Source organism: Elephantulus edwardii, unplaced genomic scaffold (genome assembly GCF_000299155.1).
Source record: "Elephantulus edwardii isolate Elephantulus edwardi_28Jun2011 unplaced genomic scaffold, EleEdw1.0 scaffold00005, whole genome shotgun sequence".
Taxonomy (NCBI): Eukaryota; Metazoa; Chordata; class Mammalia; order Macroscelidea; family Macroscelididae; genus Elephantulus; species Elephantulus edwardii.
In genome coordinates, this window is record NW_006399755.1 from 9,928,352 (window position 1) to 9,940,725 (window position 12,374).

Consider the following 12,374-nt stretch of genomic DNA (forward strand, 5'->3'; position numbering starts at 1 on the left):
GAAAAAGAGAGGTACAGAAGAAAGTGGGTCATCTACATCAGGACACACAGCAGTGAGTACTGCAGCCAGGGTTTGAACTCAGCCAATCTGCTGCCAATGAACTTCTCCTTCCATCTCCTTGAAGTCTCTCACATCCCTCCACCCTGCTCCATGGCCACTGCCTAGTACAGAATTGCAGCAGTTATCACCTTGACCTCCAGGTCCTGACCTCTCTAGATAACTTGCACTTTTTTCCCTTTTCCAGGTTTGTAATTCTTGCACAGGGCTAGACCCAACACAAGCATCAGTGAGCCTTGATTACAACAAACTGAACTAAATCCACACTAGAGGCTTAGGCTGCAGTGATTCCCCCTGCAGAAGATGATGAGGCCAGTGAGCAGCTCCTGCATGCTGGACACTGGTTGAACACTTTTCATGTGACTTCTCCAGGTACAGACAACAGTACCCCTTTACAGAAAAAAGACCTTTGCAGTTCTATCAATTGGTAGTTCAGGGGATTGTCATCTGAACAGTCATCTGAACCTATATATGCAAGGGGTACAATGTAAGATGGGGAGTCTAACCATCCACTCGTGGCTGGGTGGTCAGGAGAGCTGGAGAAGTGAATCTCGGTCATCACTGGCATAACTCTGGCACACAGATGGACCTCAAGAATCTACCCATGCTCCACGGAGGTCCTTCAGAGCCAGAGGTCAGGAGGACAAAGCATTCCATGACTGAGCTATGGCTCCCTCTGGGCCAAGAGCCAGCCAGCCTCAGGCACTGGGCTTTACAAGGAGTCCGATTTATGGGCTCACATGGGGAAGCTTCCTCTGATGTGGCTCCAGATGCCTCTTAAAGAAGCCAGGAGGGAATTCAATTAAGAAAGGGGGGGGGTTAAACCAAGAACCTGCTCATCATCCAATCTTTTAGAATCTGAAATGGCCCTGGAGTGACAGGTCTGCAGAGCACCCGGTGGAGGAGAGAACCAGCCCAGATATTGGCAAAGAGTACTGAATGTGGACTGTCAAAAGACCAAACCAACCTATCTTGGAGGAAGTGCATCCAGAGTGCTCGTTGGAGGCAAAAAAGAAGAAACCTCATCTCACTTTCTCGAGGCATGTTATCAGGAGGGGCTAGTTCTTGGAAAAAGACATCATGCTGAGAAGGGTTAGCAAAAGAGATAGAAGACCTTCAGCGAGATGGACAGGCATGTTGACCGTAATAATGGGCCTGAGCATGACTGAGACTGTGCCAATGGCTCAGTACAGGGCAGGGCTCCAATCTGTTGTTCATGCCATAGTCAACTCAGTGACATCTAATAGGAGAACTGTGGCATCAGGATTGGTGGAAGATCTATTAACAATCTGCGTTATGCAGATGACAAAACCCTGCTTGCTGAAACTGAGGAGAACCTCATGCACTTGCTGCGAAGGGTCAAGGACTGCAGCCTTCAGTATGGACTGAGGCTCAATATCAAGAAGACAAAGATTCTCACCACTGGACCAATTGGCAGCGTCAGGATGGATGGCGAAGAGATTGAGAGTGTTCACAGCTTCAGTTTGCTCGGCTCCACAGTCAACACTCTTGGCACCAGCAGTCAGGAAATCAAAAAGCGTATCACGATGGGAAAGTCTGCTGTTAGGGACCTCTCTAAAGTACTCAGGAGCAACGGTGTCTCTCTGGAGACTAAGGTGCTCCTGATACAGGCCATGGTCTTTGCAATCGCTTGTTATGCATCAGAGAGTTGGACAATGACTAGGGAGGACAGAAGGAGAGTTGATGCCTTTGAGCTGTGGTGCAGGAGAAGAGTACTGAATGTACCATGGACTGCCAGGAAAACAAACAGATTCATCTTGGAGAGGATTAAACCAAGCTACTCCTTGGAGGCAAGGATTCTGGGGCTTCGTCTGACATACTTTGGACATGTTGCCAGGAGGGACGGGTCCTTGGAGAGGGACATCATGCTTGGGAGGGTGGAGGGATGGCACAGGAGGGGAAGACCCTCTATGAGATGGATTGACTCGGTGACTGGGGTAATCATGATGGGTGTGTCAGAAGCAGTGCGGTTGGCGCAGGATAGAGCAGGGTTTAGGGCTGTTGTGCATAGGGTCGCTATGAGTCGCAAACGACTCGACAGCACATAACAACAACAACATGTGCCGTTTTAGATGTTGGGGTTAGAAGAATGAGTAAAACAGACAAAAACTCTGCCTTTTCGGGGCCAGTATTGTAGTTATTTGTTGTTATGCACCATCGAGTTGGGATGGGTCCATAACTGAGTCTCCAGTGGGTTTTCAGAGACTGTAAATTGCAAAGGAGGAGACTGCCTGTCCTTCTCCTGCAGAGCAGCTGGTGGAAATGAACTGCATGCCTTTTGTTGGCAGTGCAATTTCACACCACTGGGCCACCAGAGCTCCCTACCATTCTCGTAAGTGACATAGACAAGGATAAACAGTGTGTCAGGTAGGGGAAGGCAGGAAAGGAAGACGGAGAATGCTGCAATGCAATTTAAACTAAGTTGGGCATTGGGAACCCCAGAGGTCCTTTAGATGAGATCAAAGAGAAGGAGAGAAGGAAGGAGGGCATTAGCTGGGAAGTTATCAGGGAGAGGACCATGCTAGGAGAGGGAAATCAAGGGTGCAGGCCCAGAGGGAAGGGCTCAGCTGGTGTGCTCTCAGGGCAGTAAGGAAACCCTGGAGGCTGGGCCAGCAGGAGGGGGAGAGTGCTCCAAGATGAGGCCAGAGTGAACAATCAACGAGGGGTTCACACTGGGTGGGAAGCTACAGACCATTATAAAGACTGTGGCTTTTAATGAGTGAGATAGGAGCCACGGGTGTGACATCATTAACTTTATGTCTTAACAGGACCCAGGCTGCAGAAAGGCAAGAACGGGAGGCGGGAGGCAAGCTGGGAGGCAACCGCAACGACCCAGATGAGAAACATGGTGGCTTGAATCAGGCTGGCAGAAGGAAGCAATGAAAGGGCGTCAGATTCTACATCGTAAAGGCACAGCCGACAAGACTTAGGGTTCTACCATTACCACACATAATGTAATACAGCATTATAAATAGCTATGTTTTCTATATTGCATATGATTTAAAACTAGAAAATAACAGAGTAAAATATTACAAATTAGTCTTTTTAAAAGATGAGGCAGTAAGGAGAAAAGATTAACTTTTAAAAAAATAATTAGGGATGGATTAAATGTGGGATGTAAGAGAGAGAAAAGACAAGGAGATGCTGTGACTCTGGGTCTGAGTAGAATGGACTTGTTCTCACACACACACACACAAAAGTGAAAATGTGGGAGAGGGCCAGTTTAGGAAAATATCAGGAGTCAGGGTTTGGCTGTGTTAGTCTGAGACAGCTATAAGATGCGAGCTCTGGTTGTGGAGTGCGTAGGGAGTTGACCTGTTAACCTGAACGTGGCTCCTCTCTGGCTCTGTGAATCAACGAGCTGCTCCCCGGGAACAAGATGGGCAATCTCCTCCTGTGTGATTACAACCTCCAATAACGCACTGGAGGGTCAACAAAGAGTGTTGATTCAGATTCGATGGCAGTCAGTTTTTATTAGACTTGAAATGTGGAGCAGTCTAGAGTTCTGAGGAAAGGTCCAAGCTGGAAAGCTAAATTTGGGACCCAGCAGCAGATAGGTGATATTAAAGCCATAAGCGTGGATGAGATCACCAGGAGAGTGAGTGCAGGCGGAGAGGACGGCTGTGGCCAGGATTCAGGGGCACGAAGACGTCAGGACGTTAGAAAGCAGGAGAAGCTGGCACAGGTAGAAGCCACCAGGGAGCAGTGGGATCACCCAATAAGCAACGTAAGCATGGACTGACTTGTGATTACTTCTAGCCTAGAGAGCTAACTGTTTCACATGTTTTTTTCACACAGAAAAACATGTGACAGTGTTTGCGACAGATCAGAACACACGTTTACTTACATGTGCGCAGAACTTTACATTTTCAAGGTGCATTCAGCCCCATCCATCTCCTATACCCTCATGACGCCCAGGGTAATGACGCATCATCACTGCACACATTTTTACCAGGGCAAGGGAGATTCCTCCACAGCAAACAAAGGGGTCGTGCAGGCACGAGTGACTCAGTGAAACTCACCAGGTGCGTGTCCTGACGTAGCCATAAAAAGGTCAGGTCTGGAGATCTGTAAGAATCACCTGAGGATTCTGTTACACTACAGACTGATTCAGTGTATCTGGGATGGAAATGCAAATTTTCAGCAGGGAGTTGAACTGGAAAGGAACAGTTCAAAGGCCTTTAAACACGAGCCCCTGGGAGGCCAGGATCCTGTCCAGTCTGCCTCACTGACCCTTGCTTCTGCATAGCACACCTCTATGGACACACTGCTTTCACAGGCAGGCATCATCATTCCACTACTACAGATGGAGAAGCTGAAGCACAGATCAGGGTGGAGGATGACCAGGGTGGCCCGGTCACTCAGCCATTTGGGAGAGGAGCTCTGGCTTCATCTGGTCCCATCATCTCTGACCTGTCCCCTGGGCTTCAGTGGCAAAGCTCGTCTTAAAACATTTTCCTCGTCTTTCCCAGGCTGGCACGCCTTCAGTGGTTCTTTGCTGTCCTCTGGAAAAAAATCCAACTCACACCACTGTATTAGGGCCCCTCTTGAGTTCAGTGGTCTCTTACCCTCCACCCCTTTCCCAGCACACTGGCTCGCTCAGCAGTGGCCTTCCCGCTGTGGTCTTGAGCAGAGAAACTGCCCTTCACTGATCCAGCTCTTCAGTTACAGCTGGGTTTCTCAGCTTCAGTGCTGATGAGAGTGGGTTGGACACTTAGTTCGTTTTGGGGGACTCTGCTGTGCATTTCTGGATGTTTAACAGCATCAAATCTCACAATAAAGAGTTGGAGGGACAAGCACAGATCTGAGTGCCCTCCATACCCCTCAGTTTTGCAAGGAACACCACAGAGTCTAGGGTACTTTCCTGCCCATCCCCTCCTTTGACCCCTAACATCCCATGCTAGAGCTGGAACCTGGGGTTCGGACATGGAGGCTCGTACAGTCAAATTATCAGCTTGTTGTACTGGAGAAATGATCTGCATATTGCCAAAAGCTTTGCAGCTTGGGTATCTGTATTCTTGATTGTTGATCCATGCCAACCTGGTTGACTGGCACAGTGACTCCAACAATGGGCTCGAGTGTGTCAGAGGTTGTCAGGTTAGCACAGGACAGAGCAGGGTCCAGATGTGTTGTTCACAGAGTTACTCAGAGTCGTACTCCACTCGACGGCACCTAACAACAACCACATCCCAGGCTCAGGCTGCTCAGTGCCACTGAGTTGACTCTGGATTCATGACACCCCACGCACAACTGAACAAACTGCTGCCCACTCCTGTCCCAACCCTACTGGCTGTTGATCAGACTGTTAAAATATGCAGTTTTCACTGACTGACTCTCAGAAGTTGATCACCAGGCCTTTCTTCCTAGTCCTAGGACCACTGCTGAAACCTGTTCAGCATCCTAATAATACGGAAGCCTCCACTGACAGACAGATAGGGGTTGTGCATAAGATTCACTGGCCAGGAATCAAACCTGGGCCTCCTGCATTGAAGGTAACAATTGTACTACTGAACCATCCACGCCTCGTATTAACACATCAGGGAAGCCCAAGTCACAGCACTGTTTAGGGAAAGAATCAGAACTTGGCCTGCACAGTCTCTTCCCAGGAGTCTTCAAATAGCAGTTATGCTCCCTTGCTCAGTACTGCTGTGTCCTGGCCTCCTCTCATGTGTTCATTAATGGTCTTTGAATGTGCCCTCTGCACAGCCTGTGCTAAGGACCTCCCCTGTCCTGGAGGTGATCCCAGGTGACAGGCAGAAAGAGACAAACTAAGAGGGTGTGCACTCAAGTGTCACTGGTGCTGTAACAGAGAATCCACAGGAGGAACAAGATGGGAGCTTGGCTAGAGTTTCATGTTCTCCCTGTGAGCCCACGAGCCCCCTTCTGTTTACCCATTGTCACTACAGGGCCCAGGACCCAGCAGGTACTTGGTTAAAATAGACGGGAGGGATGGAGCAAGGCTGGCGTGTGTGTGTGTGTGTGTGTGTGTGTGTGTGTAAAGTGCAACCAGGGTGCTCCTTGGAGGCGAGGATGGTGAGGTTCGTCTTATACACTTTGGGCATGTTGTCAGGAGAGGCCATTGCTTCAAAAATCGCAGCATGCTCAGAAACACAGAGTGTCAGCAAAGGAGAAGATGACCCTCAGGGAGGTGGGTTGACACAGTGACTGTAACAATGGGCTTGAGTACGTAAGAGACTGTGAGCGAGCACAGAATAGGACAAGGTTCAGATCTCCTAATCACGGGGTCGCTATGAGTAGCCCTCGACTCATAACAACAACAACAATCAGGGAAGCAGTGGAGGCACAGTAGGTCAAGTGTTGGGCTGCAAACTGAAAGAGAAAAGATAAGTCAGTCTCCTCCTGGCAGTATTTACAGCTTTGGAAGCCCAGTAGAAGGTTACGGTGGGTTGGCATGGACACCGTGACAGTAGAAAGGGAGTAAGACTGAACGATATTTCCCAGTCACTCATTTCACAAATCCTGACGGAGCCTCCACTCTGTTCAGGGAAGTGTGGTGGGTAGGTGCTGGAGATCCTGTGGAGAACAAGACACACAGTGCTGTCATGGTGGGCCTCATGGGCTGACAGGACCTCTGCATTCACGGCCTCATGCTTCCCTGCACCCATAGCTGCCTGGGTAGCTCAGAGAGACTGGAAGCTCCCTAAAAGCAGGGGCCAGTGGCCGTTTTCAGATAAATGCAACAATTATGCATCTAAGGGCCAGTGAGGAAGGGGATGGTTTCTTAAGAAGCACTTCCTGACCAGGCCCTCTTGTGGTCAGGGCCTGGCCCAGTGTGGTTTTTTGTCCAACTATTAGCAGATACTTAACATTGCACAGACTCTGTGACAAGTGGGAATTACTGGTCTGGCTATTTATCTTCTTTTATCTAAATGACCTGAAGCTTAAAACAAAGTGGCTTAGCAGCCACAACCCAGTCAGGGATCCTATCTCTGGATTAGACCTTTCTGTGGTGCAATATGAAGAGGCCACAAATGGCTCGGCTGACAGGAAGCCTGTCCCACCATCGAGAGTGGGGGCTAGTTTTCCAGACTCACATAGCACCCGGCCAATGAGAGGCAGAGAAACTCAGTCTACGTGAGATTTTGTAGATGAAGCAACTCCCCTTTGTACCATAAATCCCCCCAACTGAGGTCACATAATTCTTGCTTTGGGGGAAGCAGTCCCTGCACTGAAGGACACTGAACAGCATGAAGGCTCAGAATACATCACCTGAGGGACAATAGTGGGTCTGGGTTTGACGAGCATGAACCCAATGAGACTCCTCCACTTTAACCTCACCTCCACTCTAACCTCAAGCTATGAGGTTACGCTCTCCTACTTCTTTTTTTTTTTAATTTTTACTTTATTATTTTTGTGTGAGTGTACCGTCAAATCAGATCTGACTGGTACAGGAGGAGATTGTCCCTCCGTCCCCGGCAGAGCATCTGGTGGATTCGAACCATGCGCCTCTGGGATTGTAGTTGCAGCTCCTTACCACTAGGCCACCAGAGTTCCCCGCTCTCCTACTTTTTAAAAGAGTCAAAACAACTATGAGATAGCATCTCACCCCAGGAAGAAGAGCAAAATTTAACAGAATAGCAAACAACAAATGCTGGTGAGGCTGTGGAGAAACTGGAACCCTTATTCACTGTTGGTGGGAGTGTAAAATGGTGCAACCACTATCAAAGGCAGTATGGTGCTTTCTCAAAAAGTTGCAAATAGAGATAACACTTGACCCAGCAATTCCACTACCGGGAAAATGCCCCAAAGAAACCATAACCACCACCCAAGTAGATATATGCAGACCCATGTTTATTGTGGCTTTGTTCACAACAGCAAAGAGTTGGAAACAACCTAAGTGTCCATCAACACAAATGGATAGAGAAACTGTGGTATATTCACACAATGGAATACTACGCTGCATTGGAAAACAAGAACTAATGAAATATTATACAAAATGGGTGACCCTGGAGGACACTATGCTGAGTGAAATATCCCAGTCACAAAAGGACAAATACTGCATAGTGACACTGTTGTAAAACAGGACAGACATTGGGGCTGGGGGGAGACTGAGAAAGATGAGATAAATTATGTATGCTGCATTGAAACAGAAGAGGGAGATAACTGTTTAAAAGGGATATGTGATTAGGTAATATTGTCATGACAGGAGTCCAGAATGAAGGCTGCATAGTGCAGTGGACTTGGGGGAGAGATTGTATAATAATGAAAGAATTTTTTTATGCTATTCAAAGAGAACAGTAAATTGAGAGGGGAGGTTGGGCAGGGAGAAAAGGGCAACAATGAATGAATTGAAATCCAAAGACTGTAAACTTTCTTTAAAACTTTTTTTAAAAAGAAAGAAAATAAAGATACCTACTAATTTTACCACCATCCCCACCCCCATCACCACCCCCCAAAAAAAAAGAGAGAGCGCGCTGGTGGCCTAATGGTAAGAATCTGCACTGCAATCTCAAAGGGAGAAAGTTCAAATCTGACAGCTATTCAGTTGGGAGAAAGATGAGCAATCTGCTCTCGGGCAATTTACTACTTCTGAAAACCCACCGAAGGGTCAATTATGGGTCAGTTCTGACTCAACAGTGCATAACAACAACAACAACAACAGCTTCTTCAAAGTATGCAGCAGTCAAGTGTTTGGCTTCTAACTGAAAGGTTAGTGATACAAGCCCAGCCAACCACTACACTGGACAAAGACTAAGCAGCTCCACAGAGGAAAGGCCTGGTGATCATACACACCGCAGCCTAGAACCCCTACGGAGCAGTTCTACTCCCATACATGGGCTGCTATGAGTCAGAACCCAGTAGCAACTTCTTAGCGTCATCTTATATGTCTACGTTGTTTGGCCAACTAAACTAGTACAGACTCAAAGGCAGGGATGAGTTTCCCTCTTCTCCAGCTCACAGTACGTTAGGACATGCACCTCGTAATATCCACTGTTGATTATTCAATTTGGACTCTTAGCACCCCCACAGGACAGAGTAGAACTGTGTAAAGGGTTTCTGAAGCTGTAAATCTTCACAGAAGCAGAATGCCTCATCTCGCACACAGTGGCTGGAGGGTTTGGACTGCTGGATGTTCAATTAGCAGCCAAGTGCTTAACCACTGCACCACCGTTGTCATTGTGAGATGTTGTCACCACTGCACCACGTTGTTGTTATTTACCATCGAGTCAGATTGACTTATACCTGACCCATCAGCAGGTTTTCAAAGGCAGTAAATTACACAGGAGGAGACTGTCAATCCTTCTTCTGTAGAGAAGCTGGTGGATTTGAACTGTGTACCTTTGGTATTGCAGTGCAGCTTCTTTCCACTAGGCCACCTGAGCTTCTCGACCCTGCACAACTAGTATTGATAAAACAAGACTAACAAATAACCCAAGGCCATTGTCACTGAATCAGTTCCAATTCATAGCAACTCTGGAGGTCAAAGCAGAACCACTGATAGGGTTTCTGAGGCTGTAAATCTTTATGATACTACCACATGACCTTTGGGCTAGCGGCTGAAGGGCCAAAAATTGACTGGTGGTTTCCACATTTGGGCAATTTTTTTAGAAGAAACCTTCAACATCATGAAACAGTTGTTGTTGTTGTTGTTGTTGTTATGTGCCGTCGAGTCGTTTTCGACTCATAACGACCCTAAATCCTGCTCTATCCTGCGCCAACCGCACTGCCTCCGACACACCCATCCCTATTACCCCAGTCACCGAATCAATCCATCTCATAGAGGGTCTTCCCCTCCTGCGCTGTCCCTCCACCCTCCCAAGCATGATGTCCCTCTCCAAGGACCCGTCCCTCCTGGCAACATGTCCAAAGTATGTCAGACGAAGCCCCAGAATCCTTGCCTCCAAGGACTTGTTGTTGTTGTTGTTGTTATGTGCCGTCGAGTCACCTGCGACTCATAGCGACCCTATGTACAACAGCCCTAAACTCCGCTCTGTCCTGTGCCAATCGCACTGTCTCTGACACTCCCATCCCAATTATCCCAGTCACTGAATCAATCCACCTCATAGAGGGCCTTCCTCTCCTGCGCTGTCCCTCCACCCTCCCAAGCATGATGTCCCTCTCTAAGGACCGGTCTCTCCTCACAACATGTCCAAAGTAAGTTAGACGGAGCCTCAGAATCCTTGCCTCCAAGGAGCCACCCGGTTTAACCCTTTCCAGGACAAATCTGTTTGTTTTCCTAGCAGTCCATGGTATTCTCAATACTCTTCTCCAGCACCACAGCTCAAAGGCATCAGTTCTCCTTCTATCCTCCTTGGTCATTGTCCAACTCTCTGATGCATAACAAGTGATTGCAAAAACCATGGCCTGTATCAGACGCACCTTAGTCTCCAGAGAGACACCATTGCTCTTCAGTACTTTGGAGAGGTCCCTAACAGCAGACTTTCCCATGGCAATGCACCTTTTAATTTCCTGGCTGCTGGTGCCAAGACTGTTGACTATGGAGCCAAGCAAACTAAAGCTGTGTACAATCTCAATCTCTTCACCATCCATCCTGATGCTGCCAATTGGTCCAGTGGTGAGAATCTTTGTCTTCTTGACATTGAGCCTCAATCCATATTGTAGGCTGCAGTCCTTGACACTCTGCAGCAGGCGCTTCAGGTCCTCCTCAGTTTCAGCAAGCAGGGTTTTGTCATCCGCATAACGCAGATTGTTGATAAATCGTCCACCAATCTTGACCCCACATTTCTCCTCATAGAGCCCAGCCTCCCGGATAATCTGTTCTGCATATAGGTTGAAAAGGTATGGAGATAGGATGCATCCCTGGCGTACGCCCTTCCCAATTTTGAACCATGCAGTGTTCCCTTGCTCTGTTCTGACGACTGCCTCCTGGTCCAAGTATAAGTTTCACATTAGAATGATCAAGTGTTCTGGGATTCCCATTCTTCTCAGAGTCAGCCACAGTTTGTTATGATCTACACAGTCAAATGCCTTTGCATAGTCAATGAAACACAGATAGACATTCCTCTGGTATTCCCTGCTTTCAGCCAAGATCCATCTAACATCAGCTACAATATCTCTAGTACCATGACCCCTTCTGAAACCAGCCTGGACATCCTCTCCAAGATGAATCTGTTTGTTTTCCTGGCAGTCCATGGTACATTCAGTACTCTTCTCCAGCACCACAGCTCAAAAGCATGAAATCCCAAGGGGATAAATGTCAAGCTACACGATAAGGTTCATATTTCTAAATGCTGGGCTTCTGCTTCCTCTACACAGAGTTCCAGGCCCCGCATCAACCCCAGTGCAGAGCTAGTCCAACCCCCACCTGATCGCTGCTCACACGCCTGTCTCCCAGCTGTGCTCCCTGAGGTGCCTCCAGCACTCCTTGGCACACACTCACACTCACACGAGGAGACCTGCTCATTGGCTCTCTGTTCACCACAAGAGTATTTACAAACATGAGAGAAAAGCAGGAAATGACATCAATCCCCAATGGACGGATTGTCTGTATCAGGGTGTGTCCAAGTAATAAAGTCCTAGGGGATCATTATTTTGAGAGTTTGTCACTCATAAAATCCTCAAAGCAGACCACAGAAGTAGCATTGATGTCATGGCTCCAACTATTCTTAGATCATGCACACAGACAGTGGCCAGAAGGAGATGTGAGTTCTGTGGGGGTAGGTTTATGAGAGAATGCATCATATTTTAAATTAGCTATTACTAATATCTAACTAACAAATAGGTCTGTCTTGGAGAGGGTAAAACCAGGTTTCTCCTTGGAGGCTAGGATTTTGAAGCGCCATCTCACATACTTTGAGCCCAGTGGCCAGGAGGGACTGATGCTTGGAGAAGGACATCATGCTGGGAAGGACGGAGGGACAGTGCAGGAGAGGAAGACCCTGGATGAGACAGAATGATACAGTGACTGGGGCACTGGGAGTAGGTGTGTCAGAGTCAGTGAGACTGGTTCAGGACAGGGTAGGCTTCAGGGCTTTTGTACACAGGGTCTATGAGTTGCACATAACAACGACAACAACATCGTCATCATCAGACTACGAGGCTTCTCTCATAGTATTTACAGTATCTCATAGACTCAGGGACCTCTTCAAATTACCATGAAACAACAATGTCAATCTGAGGACTAAGGTGCACCTGATTCAGGCCATGATCTTTTCAAGCACTTTCTATGTATCTGAGAGCTGAACTGTGAACAAAGATGAAAGAAGAACTGATGCCTTTGAGTTGTGGTGTTGAAGAAGAGTACCGAAAATCCCATGGACAGTTAAAAGAACAAACACATGTGTCTTGGAGAAAATACAGCCAGAGTGTTCCTT

General features: G+C 47.7%; 1 protein-coding gene and 1 pseudogene across 1 annotated transcript in view; one reads left to right on the forward strand and one right to left on the reverse strand.

The window, feature by feature from the left end:
* The window catches only part of GLIS1 (GLIS family zinc finger 1), a 429,609-nt gene that overhangs the window by 267,066 nt on the left and 150,169 nt on the right, over positions 1-12,374 (reverse strand). The gene's annotated exons all lie outside the window — the stretch shown is intronic.
* LOC102851733 overlaps positions 1-12,374 on the forward strand; it is a 185,595-nt pseudogene that overhangs the window by 114,517 nt on the left and 58,704 nt on the right.